At 36.0% G+C, this 15,925-nt stretch overlaps 1 protein-coding gene across 13 annotated transcripts in view; it reads right to left on the bottom strand.

The window, feature by feature from the left end:
- FER (FER tyrosine kinase) overlaps positions 1 to 15,925 on the bottom strand; it is a 461,718-nt gene that overhangs the window by 342,681 nt on the left and 103,112 nt on the right. The gene's annotated exons all lie outside the window — the stretch shown is intronic.

The raw sequence follows: 15,925 nt of genomic DNA on the forward strand, positions 1-15,925 counted from the left end.
CCTTCTTAAATTGGAACTTATAAGGATCAACATAAACTGAATAAGTAATCACGGGCAGGAGGAACCCACAGACTAAGAGAGATTTGTTTATAAAATGATGCTGTTTAATAGTTTGAAAACTCAGTTCTAATCAAATTGAACAGGGTACAGTCTCAAAAATGCTATAAAGAAACTTGCAATCTCCTCATTATATTGCAATGAGTTTCAGGTGAGTATCATAACAAAAAGAGAACTTCAGCAGAGAATTGAGCAAAATTTGGGAAAAATAGAACTAATGAGTAAGTGTATTTGTATGAGAAAACTAGCAATGTTCAAAAGACAAACCTCTCTAACCAGTGCAGTTAATAGCAAAGGTAATGGAGAGGGATATGCCATACTGTTAGAAATCATTAACACTTCCCAAGTAAAATCATCATGACATAGTGGAAAGAGTGTAATTACACTGAAATAGGACAGATTCAACTTCATGACTTAGTCACTTCCCTTTTCTCATCCAGTTTTATCATTAGAAAAATTGATAATAATACCTATTATCAGGATTATTCTGAGTTCAATGAGGTATATGTAAAATTGTTAGCACAGTGCCTACCATAAAGTAAGAATTCTATGAATGGTAGCTGACATACATATATATATATATATATATATACCATCATCATTCAACAATCTGTGACCTGTGCTTCAAATCCATACAGACTTCCTGATAAATTCATGCTGGTTTGCTTATTAGGTAGTAACTCCTTTTTCATAACAAATAGGTAATAATTTTTTTTCTCAGTGACTCCATTCAGAGAAAGTTTTTTTCTAAAACAATCACTTTCGTGAACATAAATTTGTAAGGACCAGGTCCTAGAAGAGATTAAACTCATATGAACCTAAAGCTTCTGGAGGGTTCTCTCTTTGCATTTCCTAGCTACCAAAAGAATCCCAACAGTAACAACAGTATAAGGAACAATTTAAAATGTACAATGTAAGGTGGCAAAAACATGGTTTCATGTACATCTGCAAAACTAGTCCCAAAAAAGGTGAACAATTTCATAAATGTGGGCAAAATCAATATGAAAGTATACTTGAAAATAATAACACTCTGAAACCATTACCACTACCAGTAGCCCTTTGTAAACAAATTCATAAAACCAATGGGAAAAAATGCAAAGTAAGAATAAAATAATTAAAAGAATGAATATAAGGTTTTCAAAATGAAATACAAAATGACAAGGAATAACAGTTGTAAAATATTAGCTGAATATCTGAAAAAATACAGAAGAATCTATTTCTAGGAGTGAAAAAACACGCATTTTATTCTGTCTCCCACTGTATGTTAGTCTGAAAAATGTTCCTCCAAAGATAACCCATCCTTATTCCCAAAACCTCTGAATATGTTACTTTACATGGCAAAAGGGAATTTTCTGATATGATTAAGTCAAGAATGTTGGGATGGGGAGATTAAACAGGTAGGCAAAATATAATCACAAGCATTTGAAGAGAGAGAAAAGCAGGAGGGACAATGTCTGAAAAGAAGATGTGACAATGGGAAAAGAGCAAAAAAAGGCAACATGATGCGGGGCCAAGAAGCAAGCTGCTAAAAGTTGGAAAGAGCAGAGAAGCAAATTCTTCCCAAGAGTCTCTAGAAGAAATCAGCCTTATCAAGACCTTAGTTTTAGGCCCACAGGACTCATTTCCAATATATGATCTCCAGAAATATAAGAGAAAAAAATCTGTGTTAAGTTACCAAGGTTGTAGCAATTTGTTACAGCAGCAAGAGTAAACAAATATAAACCCATTTGGGGTCCATTTTAAATGGTTAAACTGGAAGGGTTGTCTGGGCAGTGGCCAGTAACAACTACAACTATAGATCTATGAGAAAAAAATTAAAGAGTTGGAAGAATTACTGAACCAGAAAAAAGACTGTAACTTAAATAAAGGATGTGAGTAAAATTAAGTTTAGCCTTATCAAATACTAAACAAATAATGAAAGGATTAAACCATTATGTAAAGTATTAATATTTAAGATTTTAAGTCATATATATTATTTAGTTTATAGTAAGAGCTCAATTTTAATCATTACTTCTTGTGGTAATTACAACTCTACCATTATTTCACCTTTATTTTAACCTGGAAGATAAGTGGGATCTTCCAAAATGATCAACACAACAAAGGGAGAAAAAGTACATATTTTCAATGAATGGTTTAAGAACAACTAGACACCAGCATGCAAAAAATGAATTGAGACACAGACTTCACACCATTCATAAAAATTAATTCAAAATCACAGACCCAAATGTAAAACTTAAACTATAAAACTCCTAGAAAATAACATGGTAGAAAATCTAGATAACCTTGGGTATAGTAATGGCTTTTTTAAATAGAATACTAAAGGCATGATCCATGAAAGAAATAATTGGTGAGCCGGACTTCATCAAAATTAAAACTTCTCTGTGAAAAACAACAGCAAGAGAACTAGATGACAAGCCACAGATGGGGGAAAGACTTGCAAAAGACATATCTGATAAAGGACTGTTACTCAAAATACACAGCATTTGTTAAATGCCACTAATAAGAAAACAAAAAAGCAGATTAAAAAATGGACCAAGACCTTAATAGACACTTTACCAAAGAAGATATACAGATGACAAATAAGCACATTAAGAGATGTCCCCCCATAATAGGTAATCAGGGAAATGCAAATTAAAGCAACAATGAGATAACCCTATACATTTCTGAGAACTGCCAAACTCCAAAACATTGACAAAAGCTAATGCTGGCAAGGAGGTAGAGAAACAACAACACTCATTCATTGGTGATGGGAATAAAAAATGATACAGCAACTTTGGAGGACAGTTTGGCTGTTTCTGATGAAGTTAAACATACTCTTCCCATATGACCCAGTTATTACAGTCCTTGGTATTTACTCAAAGGAATTGAAAATATGCCCAAACAAAAGCCCACACATGGATATTTATAACTGCTTTCTTCACAACTGCCAAAACTTGGAAGCAACCAAGATGTCCTTTAGTAGGCGAGTGGATAAATAAACTGTGGTATATCCAGACAATGGAATATTATTCTGTGTATAAAAGAAATAAGCTACTCATATATGGTCAATTAATATATGATACAGGAGCCTTGGATATACAATGGGGAAATGACAGCCTCTTCAACAGCTGGGGTTGGTAAAACTGGACAGCTATATGTAAGAGAATGAAACTGGATTACTGTCTAACCCCATACACAAAAGTAAACTCAAAATGGATCAAAGACCTGAATGTAAGTCTTGAAACCATAAAACTCTTAGAAAAAAATACATCAAAAATCTCTTGGACATAAACATGAGCAACTTCTTCATGAACATATCTACCCTGACAATGGAAAATGATGCAAAAATGAACAAGTGGAACTATATCAAACTAAAAATCTTCTGTACAGCCAAGGACACCATCAGTAAAACAAAAAGACATCCTACAGTATGGGAGAATATATTCATAAATGACATATCTGATAAGGGTTGACATCCAAATTACATAAAGAGCTCACATACCTCAATAAACAAAAAGCAAATAAGCCAATTAAAAAATGGGCTGAGGAGCTGAACAGCCACTTCTCCAAAGAAAAAATTCAGATGGCCAACAGGCACATGAAAAGATGCTCCACATTGCTAATCATCAGAGAAATGCAAATTAAAACCAGAACAAGATATCATCTCACACCAATTAGGATGGCCAACATCCAAAAGACAAACAACTACAAATGTTGGCGAGGATGTGGAGAAAGGGGAACCCTTCTGCACTGCTGGTGGGAATGTAAACTAGTTCAACCATTGTGGAAAGCAGTGTGGAGGTTCCTCAAAAAACTCAAAATAGAGACACCATTTGACCCAGGAATTCCACTCCTAAGAATTTACCCTAAGAATGCAGGAGCCCAGTTTGAAAAAGATATATGCACCCCTATGTTTATCGCACCACTATTTATAATAGGCAAGAAATGGAAGCAACCTAAGTGTTCATCAATAGATGAATGGATAAAGAAGAGGTGGTACATATACACAACGGAATATTATTCAGCCATAAGAAGAAAACAAATACTACCATTTGCAACAACATGGATGGAGCTAGAGGGTATTATGCTCTGTGAAATAAGCCAGGTGGTGAAAGACAAATACCAAATGATTTCACTCATCTGTGGAGTATAAGAACAAAACAAAAACTGAAGGAACAAAACAACAGCAGACTCACAGAACCCAAGAATGGACTAACAGTTGCCAAAGGGAAAGGGAGTGGAGGGATTGGGTGGGAAGGCAGGGAGAAGGGGAATAAGGGGCATTATGATTAGCACACATAATATAGTGGGGGTGGGGCACTCAGGGAAGGCAGTACAGCACAGAGAAGACAAGTAGTAATCCTATAGTATCTTACTACACTTATGGACAGTGACTGTAATGGAGTATGAGGGGGGGGAGTTGATAATAGGGAGAGTCTAGTAACCATAACATTGTTCAAGTAATTGTACATTAATGATATAAAAAAAAAGAAACGAGCTACTAAGTCACAAAAAGACATGGAGGAAACTTAAATGTACATTACTAAGAGAAAGAAGTGAATCCAAAAAGGCACCATGATGTAGGATTCTATCAGACATTCTAGAAAAGGCAAAACTATGGAACAGTTAAGAGGTCAGTGGTTGCCAACATTTGAAGATGAGGTAAAGGATGAATCAGAGGATTTTTAACAAAAAATACTCTTCATGATACCATAATGATGGAGACACTAATTAAATCCACAGAATATACACCATGACAAGTGAAACCAAATGTAAACTATGCACTTGGTTAAGAATGATGTGTTAGTGTAGCTTTATCAGTTGTAACAAATGTAACACTCTGGTGCAGGATATTGACAGTGGGGGAAGCTATGCATATATGGAGGCAAGGTATATGGGAAATTTCTGTACCTTCCCCTCAATTTTTAAGTGCAACTTAAAACTGCTCTTAAAAATAAAGTCTTAGTTTAAGAAATGGGATATCACTACCTACCTATTAAAATAGCTCAAATAAAAAATAATGACAACACCAAATGCTAGCAAAGGTAAGGAGAAACTGATCACTCACACATTGCTGGTAGGAATGTATAATGGTACAGTCATTCTTCAAAAAAAAATTCAATTACTATTAAACTATCAGTTTCACTCCTGGATACTTTTCCCAGAAAAGTTAAACTTTTTGTTCACACAAAAACCAGAACATAAATGTTTGGAGCATTTTTATTTATAATAGCCAAAAACTGGAAAAAAAAATAGATGTCCTGTAAGGGTAAATGATTAGACAAAATATCCACACTGTTATGGGTTGAATTTTGTCCTCCAAAATGACATATTAAACCCCTAACCTTAAGAACCTCAGAATGTAACCTTATTTGGAAATAGGGCTGTTACAGATGTAATTAGTTAAGACAAGGTCATACTGAAATGGATGGATTGTGAATTCACATGACTGGTGTCCTTGTAAGAAGAGGAAAATCTGAATAAGAGACGGCAGAATACCATGTGAAGATGGAGGCAGAGATCTGGCATGATCCCTCCATAAAACAAGAAATGCCTAGGTTTGCTACCCATCAACAGAAGTCAGGAGAGCCACTGAATGAACATACTTTACCTCACAGCCATTGGAAGAAACCATCCTGTGGACTCCTTATTTCAGATACTTTGGTCTCCAGAACTAAGACAGAACAGTTATATTTTTTAGGTCACCCAGTTTGCAGTACTTTGTTATAGCAGCCCAGGAAACTAACATACATACTATGGAATATACCATGGAATACTACTGAGTAAAAAGGAATAAAAGTACTACCAGAGAAGATATGAATATCCAGAGAAATACAATGAATGTAAAAACTCAATCTCAAAAGGTTATACACAGTATGATTCCATTTATATAACATTGTTAAAAAGATAAACTGTAGAAATGTAAAACAGCTTAATCATTGCCACGGGTCAAAAACAGAGTAGGAGAAGAAAGGCAATGAAGCTATAAAGATGCAACATGAGGGATCCATGCAAAGATGGAAATGTTCACTATCATGACCATATCAATGGCTATATCTGGATTACAATATTATATTACAATTTTACAAGAAGCTACCATTGGGAAGAACAGAATATAGGGTACATAGGATCCCTCTGCATTAATTATTTTATTATTTTATATTGCTATCATTAATTTACAATTACATGAGCAACATTGTGGTTACTAGATACCTCACATTATTAAGTGCCGACCAAATACCCCATTACAGTCACAGTCCATAGCGTAGTAAGATACTATAGGATTACTACTTGTCTTCTCTGTGCTGTACTGCCTTCCCTGAGCCCCCCACCCCCACTATATTATGTGTGCTAATCATAATGCCCCTTATTCCCCTTCTCCCTGCCTTCCCACCCAATCCCTCCACTCTCTTTCCCTTTGGCAACTGTTAGTCCATTCTTGGGTTCTGTGAGTCTGCTGCTGTTTTGTTCCTTCAGTTTTTGTTTTGTTCTTATGCACCACAGATGAGTGAAATCATCTGATACTTGTCTTTCCCTGTCTGGCTTATTTCACTAAGCATAATACCCTCTAGTTCCATCCACGTTGTTGTGAATGGTAGGATTTGTTTTCTTCTTATGACTGAATAATATTCCATTGTGTATATGTACCACCTCTTCCTTATTCATTCATCTACTGATGGACACTTAGGTTGCTCGCATTTCTTGGCTATTATAAATAGTGCTGTGATAAACATAGGGGTGCATATATCTTTTTCAAACTGGGCTCCTGCATTCTTAGGGTAAATTCCTAGGAGTGGAATTCCTGGGTCAAATGGTCTCTCTATTTTGAGATTTTTGAGGAACCTCCACACTGCTTTCCACAATGGTTGAACTAGTTTACATTCTCACCAGCAGTGTAGGAGGGATCCACTTACTCCGCCTCCTCACCAGCATTCGCTGTTTCTATTCTTTTCTATGTTGGCCATCCTAACTGGAGTGAGGTGATACCTCACTGTGGTTTTAATTTGCATTTCCCTGATAATTAGCAATGTGGAGGATCTTTTCTTGTACCTGTTGGCCATTTGAATTTCTTCTTTGAAGAAGTGTCTGTTCATATCCTCCACCGATTTTTTAAAAGGGTTATTTGCTTTCTCAGTGTTGAGGCATATAAGTTCTTTATATATTTTGGATGTTAATCCTTTGTCAGATGTGTCATTTACAAATATATTCTTCCATACTGTAGGAATAACTTTTTGTTCTCCTGGTGTCCTTTGCTGTACAGAAACTTTTTAGCACAAAGTACTCCCATTTGTTCATTTTTTATTTTGTTTCCCTTGCCCAAGGAGATGCATTCAGGAAAATGTTGCTCATGTTTATATTCCAGAGATTTTTGGATGTTTTCTTCTAAAAGTTTTATCGTTTCCTGACTTACATTCAGGTATTGGATCCATTTTTAGTTTACTTTGTCTATGGGGATAGACAATAATCAAGTTTTGTTCTCTTGCATACACCTGTCCAGTTTTGACAACACCAGCTGTTGAAGAGGCTGTCATTTCCCCATTGTATATCCATGGATCCTTTATTGTATATTAATTGACCATATATGCTTGAGTTCTCTAGTCTGTTCCATTGGTCTATGAGTCTCTTCTTGGGCCAGTACCAATTTGTTACTGTGGCTTTGTAGTAGAGCTTAAAGTTGGGAAGCATAATCCACCCCCCTACTTCATTCTTCCTTCTCAGGATTGCTTTGGCTATTCAGGGTCTTTTGTGGTCCATATGAATTTTATAACTATTTGCTCTAGTTTGTTGAAGAATGCTGTTGGTATTTTGATAGGGATGGCATTGAATCTGTAGATTGCTTTAGGCAGGATGGCCATTTTGACAATATTAATTCTTCCTATCCATGAGCACGGCATGTGTTTTCATATATTGGTATCTACTTTAATTTCTCTCATGAGTGTCTTGTAGTTTTCAGAGTATAGGTCTTTCACTTCCTTTGTTAGTTTTATTTCCAGGTATTTTATTCTTTTTGATGTAATTGTGAATGAAACTGTTTTCCTGATTTCTCATTCTGTTAGTTCATCATTAGTGTACAGGAATGCAACAGATTTCTGTGTATTAATTTTGTATCCTGCAACTTTGCCAAATTCATATATTAGATATAGTACTTTTGGAGTGGATTATTTAGGGATTTTTAGGTACAATATCATGTCATCTGCAAACAGAGACAGTTTAACTTCTTCCTTGTCAATCTGGATGTCTTTTATTCCTTGAGTTGTAGGCTAGGACCTCCCCATGGCTAGGACCTCCAGAACTATGTTGAATAAAAGTGGGGAGAGTGGGCATCTTTGTCTTGTTCCCCATTTTAAAGGAAATATTAATTCTTCCTATCCATGAGCACAGGATGTGTTTTCATATATTGGTATTGACTTCAATTTCTCTCATGAGTGTTAAGTATGAGAGTGTTTCATGTTAAGTATGAGAGTATAATGTTGGCTGTGGGTTTGTTATATATGGCCTTTATTCTGTTGAGGTACTTGCCCTCTATACCCATTTTGTTGAGAGTTTTTATCATGAATGGATGTTGAATTTTGTCGAATGCTTTTTCAGCATCTTTGGAAATGATCATGTGGTTATTGTCCTTCTTTTTGTTGATGTGGTGGATGATGTTGATGAATTTTCTAATGTTGTACCATCCTTACATACCTGGGATGAATCCCACTTGATCATGATGGATTATCTTTTTGATGTATTTTTGAATTTGGTTTGCTAATATTGTGTTGAGTATTTTTGAATCTATGTTCATTAGGGATATTAGTCTGTAATTTTCTTTTTTTTTGTGGTGTCTTTGCCTGCTTTTAGTAATAGAGTACTGTTGGCCTCATAGAATGAGTTTGGGAGTATTCTTTCCTCTTCCACTTTTTGGAAAACTTTAAAGAGGATGGGTATTAGGTCTTCACTAAATATTTGATAAAATCCAGCAGTGAAACCATCTGGTTCAGGAGTTTTGTTCATAGGTAGTTTTTTGATTAACAATTCAATTTCCTTGCTGGTAACTGGTCTATTCAGATTTTCTGTTTCTTCCTGGATCAGCCTTGGAAAGTTGTATTTTTCTAGAAAGTTGTTCATTTCTTATGTGCTATCCAATTTGTTACCATATAATTTTTCACAGTATTCTCTAATAATTCTTTGTATTTCTTTGGTGTCGATGGTGATTTCTCCTTTATCATTTCTGATTATGTTCATGTGTGTAGACTCTCTATTTTTCTTGATAAGTTTGGCTAATGGTTTATCTATTTTCTTTATTTTCTTGAAAAACCAGCTCTTGGTTTCATTGATTCTCTCTATTGTGTTATTCTTCATAATTTTATTTATTTATGCTCTAATCTTTATTACGTCTCTCTTTCTACTGACTTTGGGCCTCATTTGTTCTTCCTTTCGTAGTTTCATTAATTGTGAGTTTAGACTAGTAATTTGGGATTGTTCTTCTTTCCTGTGGTAGGCCTGTATTGCAATATACTTCCCTCCTAGCACAGCCTTCACTGCGTCCCACAGATTTTTGTGGTGTTGAATTATTGTTGTCATCTGCTCTCCATATATTGCTTGATCTCTGTTTTTATTTGGTCATTGATCCATTGATTATTTAGGAGCATGTTATTAAGCCTCCATGTGTTTGTGGGCTTTTTTGTTTTCTTTTTGTAATTTATTTCTAGTTTCATACCTTTGTGAACTGAGAAGCTGGTTGGTACAATTTCAATCTTTTTGAATTTGCTGAGGTTCTTTGTGTGGCCTAGTATATGATCTATTCTTGAAAATGTTCCATGTGCACTTCAGAACAATGTGTATCCTTGTGCTTTTAGATGGAGTGTTCTGTAGATATCTGCTAGTTCCAGCTATTCTAATATGTTGTTCAGTGCCTCTGTCTCTTTACTTATTTTCTGTCTGATTGATGTGTCCTGTGGAGTGAGTGGTGTGTTGAAGCCTCCTAAAATGAATGCATTGCATTCTATTTCCCCCTATACTTCTGTTAGTGTTTGTTTCACATATGTAGGTGATCCTGTGTTGGGTCCATAGGTATTTACAATAGTTATTTCCTCTTGTTGGTCTGACTCCTTTATCATTATGTAACATCCTTCTTTGTCTCATTACTTTATTTTGATTTCTATTTTGTCTGATACAAGTACTGGAACTCCTGCTTTTTTTCTCCCTATTAGTTGCATGAAGTATCTTTTTCCATCCCTTTACTTTCAGTCTGTGTATGTCATTGTGCTTGAAGTGAGTCTCTTGTAAGCAGCATATAGATGGGTCTTGTTTTTTTTATCCATTCAGTGACTCTACGTCTTTTGATTGGTGCATTCAGACATTTACATTTAGGGTGGTTATTGATAGGTATGTGCTTATTTCCATTGCAGGCTTTAGATTCATGGTTAGCAAAGGTTCAAGGGTAATTCCCTTACTATTTAACAGTCTAATTTAACTCACTTGTTATGCTACAAACACAACCTAAAAGTTCTTTTTCTTTTCCTCCTTTTTCTTCTTCCTCCATTCTTTATATATTAGGTATCATATTCTGTATTCTTTGTCTATCCCTTGATTGACTTTGGGGATAGATGATTTGATTTTGTATCTGCTTAGTAATTAATTGTTCTGCTTTGCTGTGGTTTTATTTCCCCTGGTGACCGAATTTAGCCTTAGGAATACTTCCATATATAGCAGTCCCTCCAAAATGCACTGTAGAGGTGGTTTGTGGGAGGTAAATTCTCTCAGCCTTTGCTTACCTGAGAATTGTTTTATGCCTCCTTCAAATTTAAATGATAATCTTGCCAGATAAAGTATTCTTGGTTCAAGAGCCTTCTGCTTCATTGCATTAAATATATCATGCCACTCCATTCTGGCCTGTAAGGTGTCTGTTGAGAAGTCTGATGATGGCCTGATGGGTTTTCCTTTATATGTGATCTTTTTCCTCTCTCTAGCTGCTTTTAAAAGTCTGTCTTTATCCTTCATCTTTGTCATTTTAATTATTATATGTCTTGATGTTGCCTCCTTGGGTCCCTTGTTTTGGGAGATCTGTGCACCTCCATGGCTTGAGAGACTATCACCTTCCCCGGATTGTGGAAGTTTTTAGCAATTACCTCCTCAGTAACATTTTCTATCCCTTTTTCTCTCTTCTTCTTCTGGTACCCCTATAATATTAGTGGATATTTTTCCATTTGGATTTTTCACACAGTTCTCTCAATATTCTTTCATTCCTACAGATCCTTTTTTCTCTCTGTGCCTCAGCTTCTTTGTATTCCTCTTCTCTAATTTCTATTCTATTTACCATCTCTTCTACTACATCTAATCTGCTTTTAAATCCCTCCACTGTACATTTCATTTTGGATTTGGAATTTCTTATTAAATCTCCATCTTAAATTCTTTCCTGAGTTCTTCAATATTTTTCTGTAGCTCCATGAACATGTTTATGGTTTTTATTTTGAACTCTCTTTCACAAAGATTAGTGAGTTCAGTTTCATTTGGCCCTTTTTCTGGGGGGTGTGAGATTTTGGTCTGAACCAGTTTCCTTTGACATTTCATATTTCTATATGGCGCCCTCTAGTGCCCAGAGCTCTAGTCTCTGGAACTGCTCAGCCCCTTGAGTGAGGTTGAGTGTTGCAGGGGAGCAGATCTGGTGCCTGGGGGGACAAAAGATCTGTTTTCTGCTTCCTGGCTTCAGTGCCTGTCCCCATTGTCACAGCCAGTGGCCCAAGCACATAGGTGTAAGCCTCTGTGCTTTGCATCTCTAGCTGTTGTAGGTAGACACTCCCTCTAGCTGGCCTGATGCCAGGGCAGTGACTGCCAGTTTGCGAGCCCATGCTGGAAGGCAAGGAAGAAGGTGAAGCAGGCTGGGTGTCACAGTGAGGGTCCTTGGAGCTGAGTAGCCAGCCAGGGGGATGGAGTGCCTGAAACTCCTCAAAGTTCCCAACCAGCTGGACAGAACATGCCCAGACAATCTTGTCTACCTATCCCTTCTCCTGTGCAGAAAGCTCCATGTGATCCCCACCCTTCAGCAGCCCTCTCACTGCTACAAAGCCTCTAAGACTGCCCACCTTTCCTTTGTCCCACAGCGGCAGGGAGTGGATCCCCATCCTCCCCAAATGGCTGGACTCTCAGTCTCTCAAGCACTCCACCAGTCCCAGCTTCCCAACCTCACCAATCTCCAGAGAACCACACAATATAAGTTTGTGCTTCAAAGCATATCTCCAGGGCTGGGTGTTCAGCAGTCTTAGGCTTTCACCCCCTCCCTGCTCTATTTCTCTTCCTCCTACTGGTGAGCTGTCATGGGGGAAGGGCTTGGGTCCCCTGGGATCAAGGCTTTTGTACGTTACCCTGTTTCATGAGGTCTGCTCTGTTCTCCAGGTGTATGCAGTCTGGTGCAGTCTTCTTTCCTGGTGCAGCCAACTAATCCTATAGGATTAGTTGTATTAACTATATTTTCCTACTATACGTGGTTTAGGGAGGAGTTCTCTGTCTCACATCTCACACCACTATCTTGAATCAATCTCTCACTCTCTGTATTAATTCTTATTATTGTATGTCAATCTATAATTATTTCAGAGTAAACATTTTAATACAAAAATATGTATAATGGCTGCCGCATCATGCTTCCTCAGGTGAGCTTAAGTTTTCATCATCTCAAATGTTTTGGTTTACTAAATAACCTTCTTTTAGGGATAGGTCTTTTTTAGTCTCCTTCAGGAGTTCTAAATATCTATTGTATTTATCATATTGGTACTCATTTAGACATTCTGAGACACTACACTAATACAAAGAATTGGGTTAAAATATAAATTTCCTGGGTTTTAGTTTAGTAGTTTTGAAGAATAATGAGACTTGCATGGGAGGCATTTACACTATTATATGGCTGTAGTCCTTTTTTAATCAACATGTCTGATCATGAAATTAACAGCAACATTAGCTTCTTCCAGTTAATCCCATTGAGCTCCAGGTATATTGACATAATTTCAAATATATTAACATCTTGCTTTTTAAATAATTACCTTTTTTACTGTAATAATCACTATACAACATACTGTACAATTGTTTTTTGTGCTTATAACACCATTGAACAAATAAGATATACATATTTCAATATAAAGAAAATTATAGTAAATGCATGATTTATGTAATATAAGATGCATAGGAATCCATAAATAAATGTAAAACATGGCAGGATCAGTACCTTTGCATATGCTACTTACTCACTATCTCTGACCACTCTTTCCACGCACTCTTCACACAGAGGTACCTTCTGACCATCATGCCTCAGAAAAAATGCCATTGCCTAGGGGCCCTCTGACCACCTATCTTACGTAGGCACTTCTTAGTTATTCTTAAATCTGAAATCCTTGTTTCATAGCAATTATCAAAATTGCTAACTTCTTGCTTTGTTTTAGTCTATTTCACAAAAATATAAACTTCATGAGACATTTGACTATATGTTTTACCTTTCATTGTATTCATTGCACCTAGTAGATATGCAATAAATATTACTGAATGAACTCCCTATTGACACAGCACACTTTTGGTAATACATATAATCTAAACATTTTGAGACAAAAATAAAAGATGTCCAAATTTGCAGACTAGAACAATACTCAGGATGGTTCCAGTCTTACCTTCACCACAAACTAGCTGTGACATTTTGCAAGTCACTTAAAATTTCTAGGCCTCAGATGTCACATAACTGAAAAGACAGAGGCTGAATCAAATCATCTTTTAAGATTCTACATGGCTCTAAGAGTTATGATTTTTATTGTGTACAAAGTACTTATATTTTTAAGTAGTAGGTGATAATAATATAAAACAATGAAAAATTGAATAATCATTCACTTTTTGGAAGTCAAAAGAAGCATTAAAATCAATAGTAGTACTATTAAGTCTTTATGTCATTGAGTTGTTAATGACATATGTTTGGTATGTTTTCCCATAAGCTATTTTCTAATATGGTAGTCAAGGATCATGAATCAGGGAAAGATTGATATTACTTCCATTTGTATAAATATGCTCTAGAAGCAGTACATAAAGTTACATGTACTAGAGTGATGTGTTGGTTTCATTCCTTTTACCTTATTTTTTTAATCAAATTCTGCAATAGTTAACAATTCAAATGTGACCTACACTATTTATCAGCTAAAATTCTTCTCTTGTGTGTATTTAATGTCAAGTAAAAACATTAAGTTTATTTTTCACTTCATAATATTCAGTTGTAGGAATCAAAGATCTCAAATGATTTTTCATATTTTATTTTTTCATTGTTATTATATTTTAGAGACATTTATTTTAAATCCAAATTTAAAGGTTTTAACTTCAGTCTCTTACCATCTTTAAGAGGGCCAATAATGCTATTTCTATTCAGTAAAAATTCAGTGTAATTCCATTAATTAAAAAATAATTTCAGAGTATAAAAATCTAACTTATAGGACATTTTCAGTATGTGTGTAATGGTTTTCAGGTGTGTTATGTTTGATTATTTGTTTTTTTATAATCCAAATAGATCTTGCTGTTATTGTGGATGCATTAATGAAATTTTCCAGATTTGTTAAAGGAATGCACAGATAACTCAAATTTTCCTGTTCTCACCTTTAAAAGGCTCATTGGTTCCAATATGGTATTTAATACCAACTATTTTGTATTATTGTACAGCCATAGTGTAAGTGGGAAATGTAGGCTCCTAATATTCTAAATTGTGTAATAAGATAGATGGTTGTACCATTCCTTGAAATAAGGAATACCAGAGTGAACTAGGTTGGGTTGAGTTGTATTGAGGAGATTTTTAATTCAGCCTTAGATGTGGAAAATTTAGGGTACTTCTAAAACACACAGGAGGCATGTCAAGTAGGCAACTGATTACATGGCCACAGAGTTCAGAGGAGAAATCTGAGTCAGAAATAAATGTGGGACATCTTTAGGAGACTACCCAGGCATAAAGCATAGGGAAGGAAGTGACAATGCATAAGGGCATGCTTTGAGTAACTCCAAAAATTTAGGGTACTTCTAAAACACACAGGAGGCATGTCAAGTAGGCAACTGATTACATGGCCACAGAGTTCAGAGGAGAAATCTGAGTCAGAAATAAATGTGGGACATCTTTAGGGGACTACCCAGGCATAAAGCATAGGGAAGGGAGTGACAATGCATAAGGGCATGCTTTGAGTAACTCCAAAATAGATTGGCTCCGTGGAGGAGAAGAAGTTTATAGAGAAGAAATGTCCAAAAAGAATGGAGAAAGATCTGGCATCTTGGGTCCAAAAGGCCAAGGGAAAGAAGAAACACACAGTCAACATAGTTAGATACTGAGAAGAGGTCAAGTAAGATAATTGCCAAATTTAGCAATGTAGAGGTCACTGGAGAACTTTCAGATACCTATCTCAATAGTGATGGGACAGAAGCCAGATATACGTGGGGGTCGAAAACCGGAGGAGTTGAGGAAATGAGTGAGCATAGCCAGTCTTAGAACAAGTTTAATCAAGAAAATATAAGGCAGACAGTAGTTGGGAAAAAAACAGAGATTAAAGATGGGTTATTTGGGGTGGGCAGCAAGATGGAGATTGTTGTTAGGAGTCAAAACTTAAGCATATTTAAAAAGTGAGCATAGGTTGACATACACAGTAGGTAGAGGGCTACTCGTACTCCCCTCATGCTGGGGATAAAGCTTGGACAATGAAGGGATGGCAATGTGCAGGACATAAAGTCACTGTCCTTGACGAATTAAACTAAACCAGCTCAAAATCCACAATCTCACTGAAGCTGTCATAATGGAGAATATTTTCTTATATAATGTCATATAATAATATAACTTCTTTTGTAAAATTCTCCTTTGGAAAACATTGCCATCCTATGTCAGATTTGGGCCAAACAGCACAAAACCACA

This window comes from Manis javanica, chromosome 1 (assembly GCF_040802235.1).
Source record: "Manis javanica isolate MJ-LG chromosome 1, MJ_LKY, whole genome shotgun sequence".
In the NCBI taxonomy this organism is placed as follows: domain Eukaryota; kingdom Metazoa; phylum Chordata; class Mammalia; order Pholidota; family Manidae; genus Manis; species Manis javanica.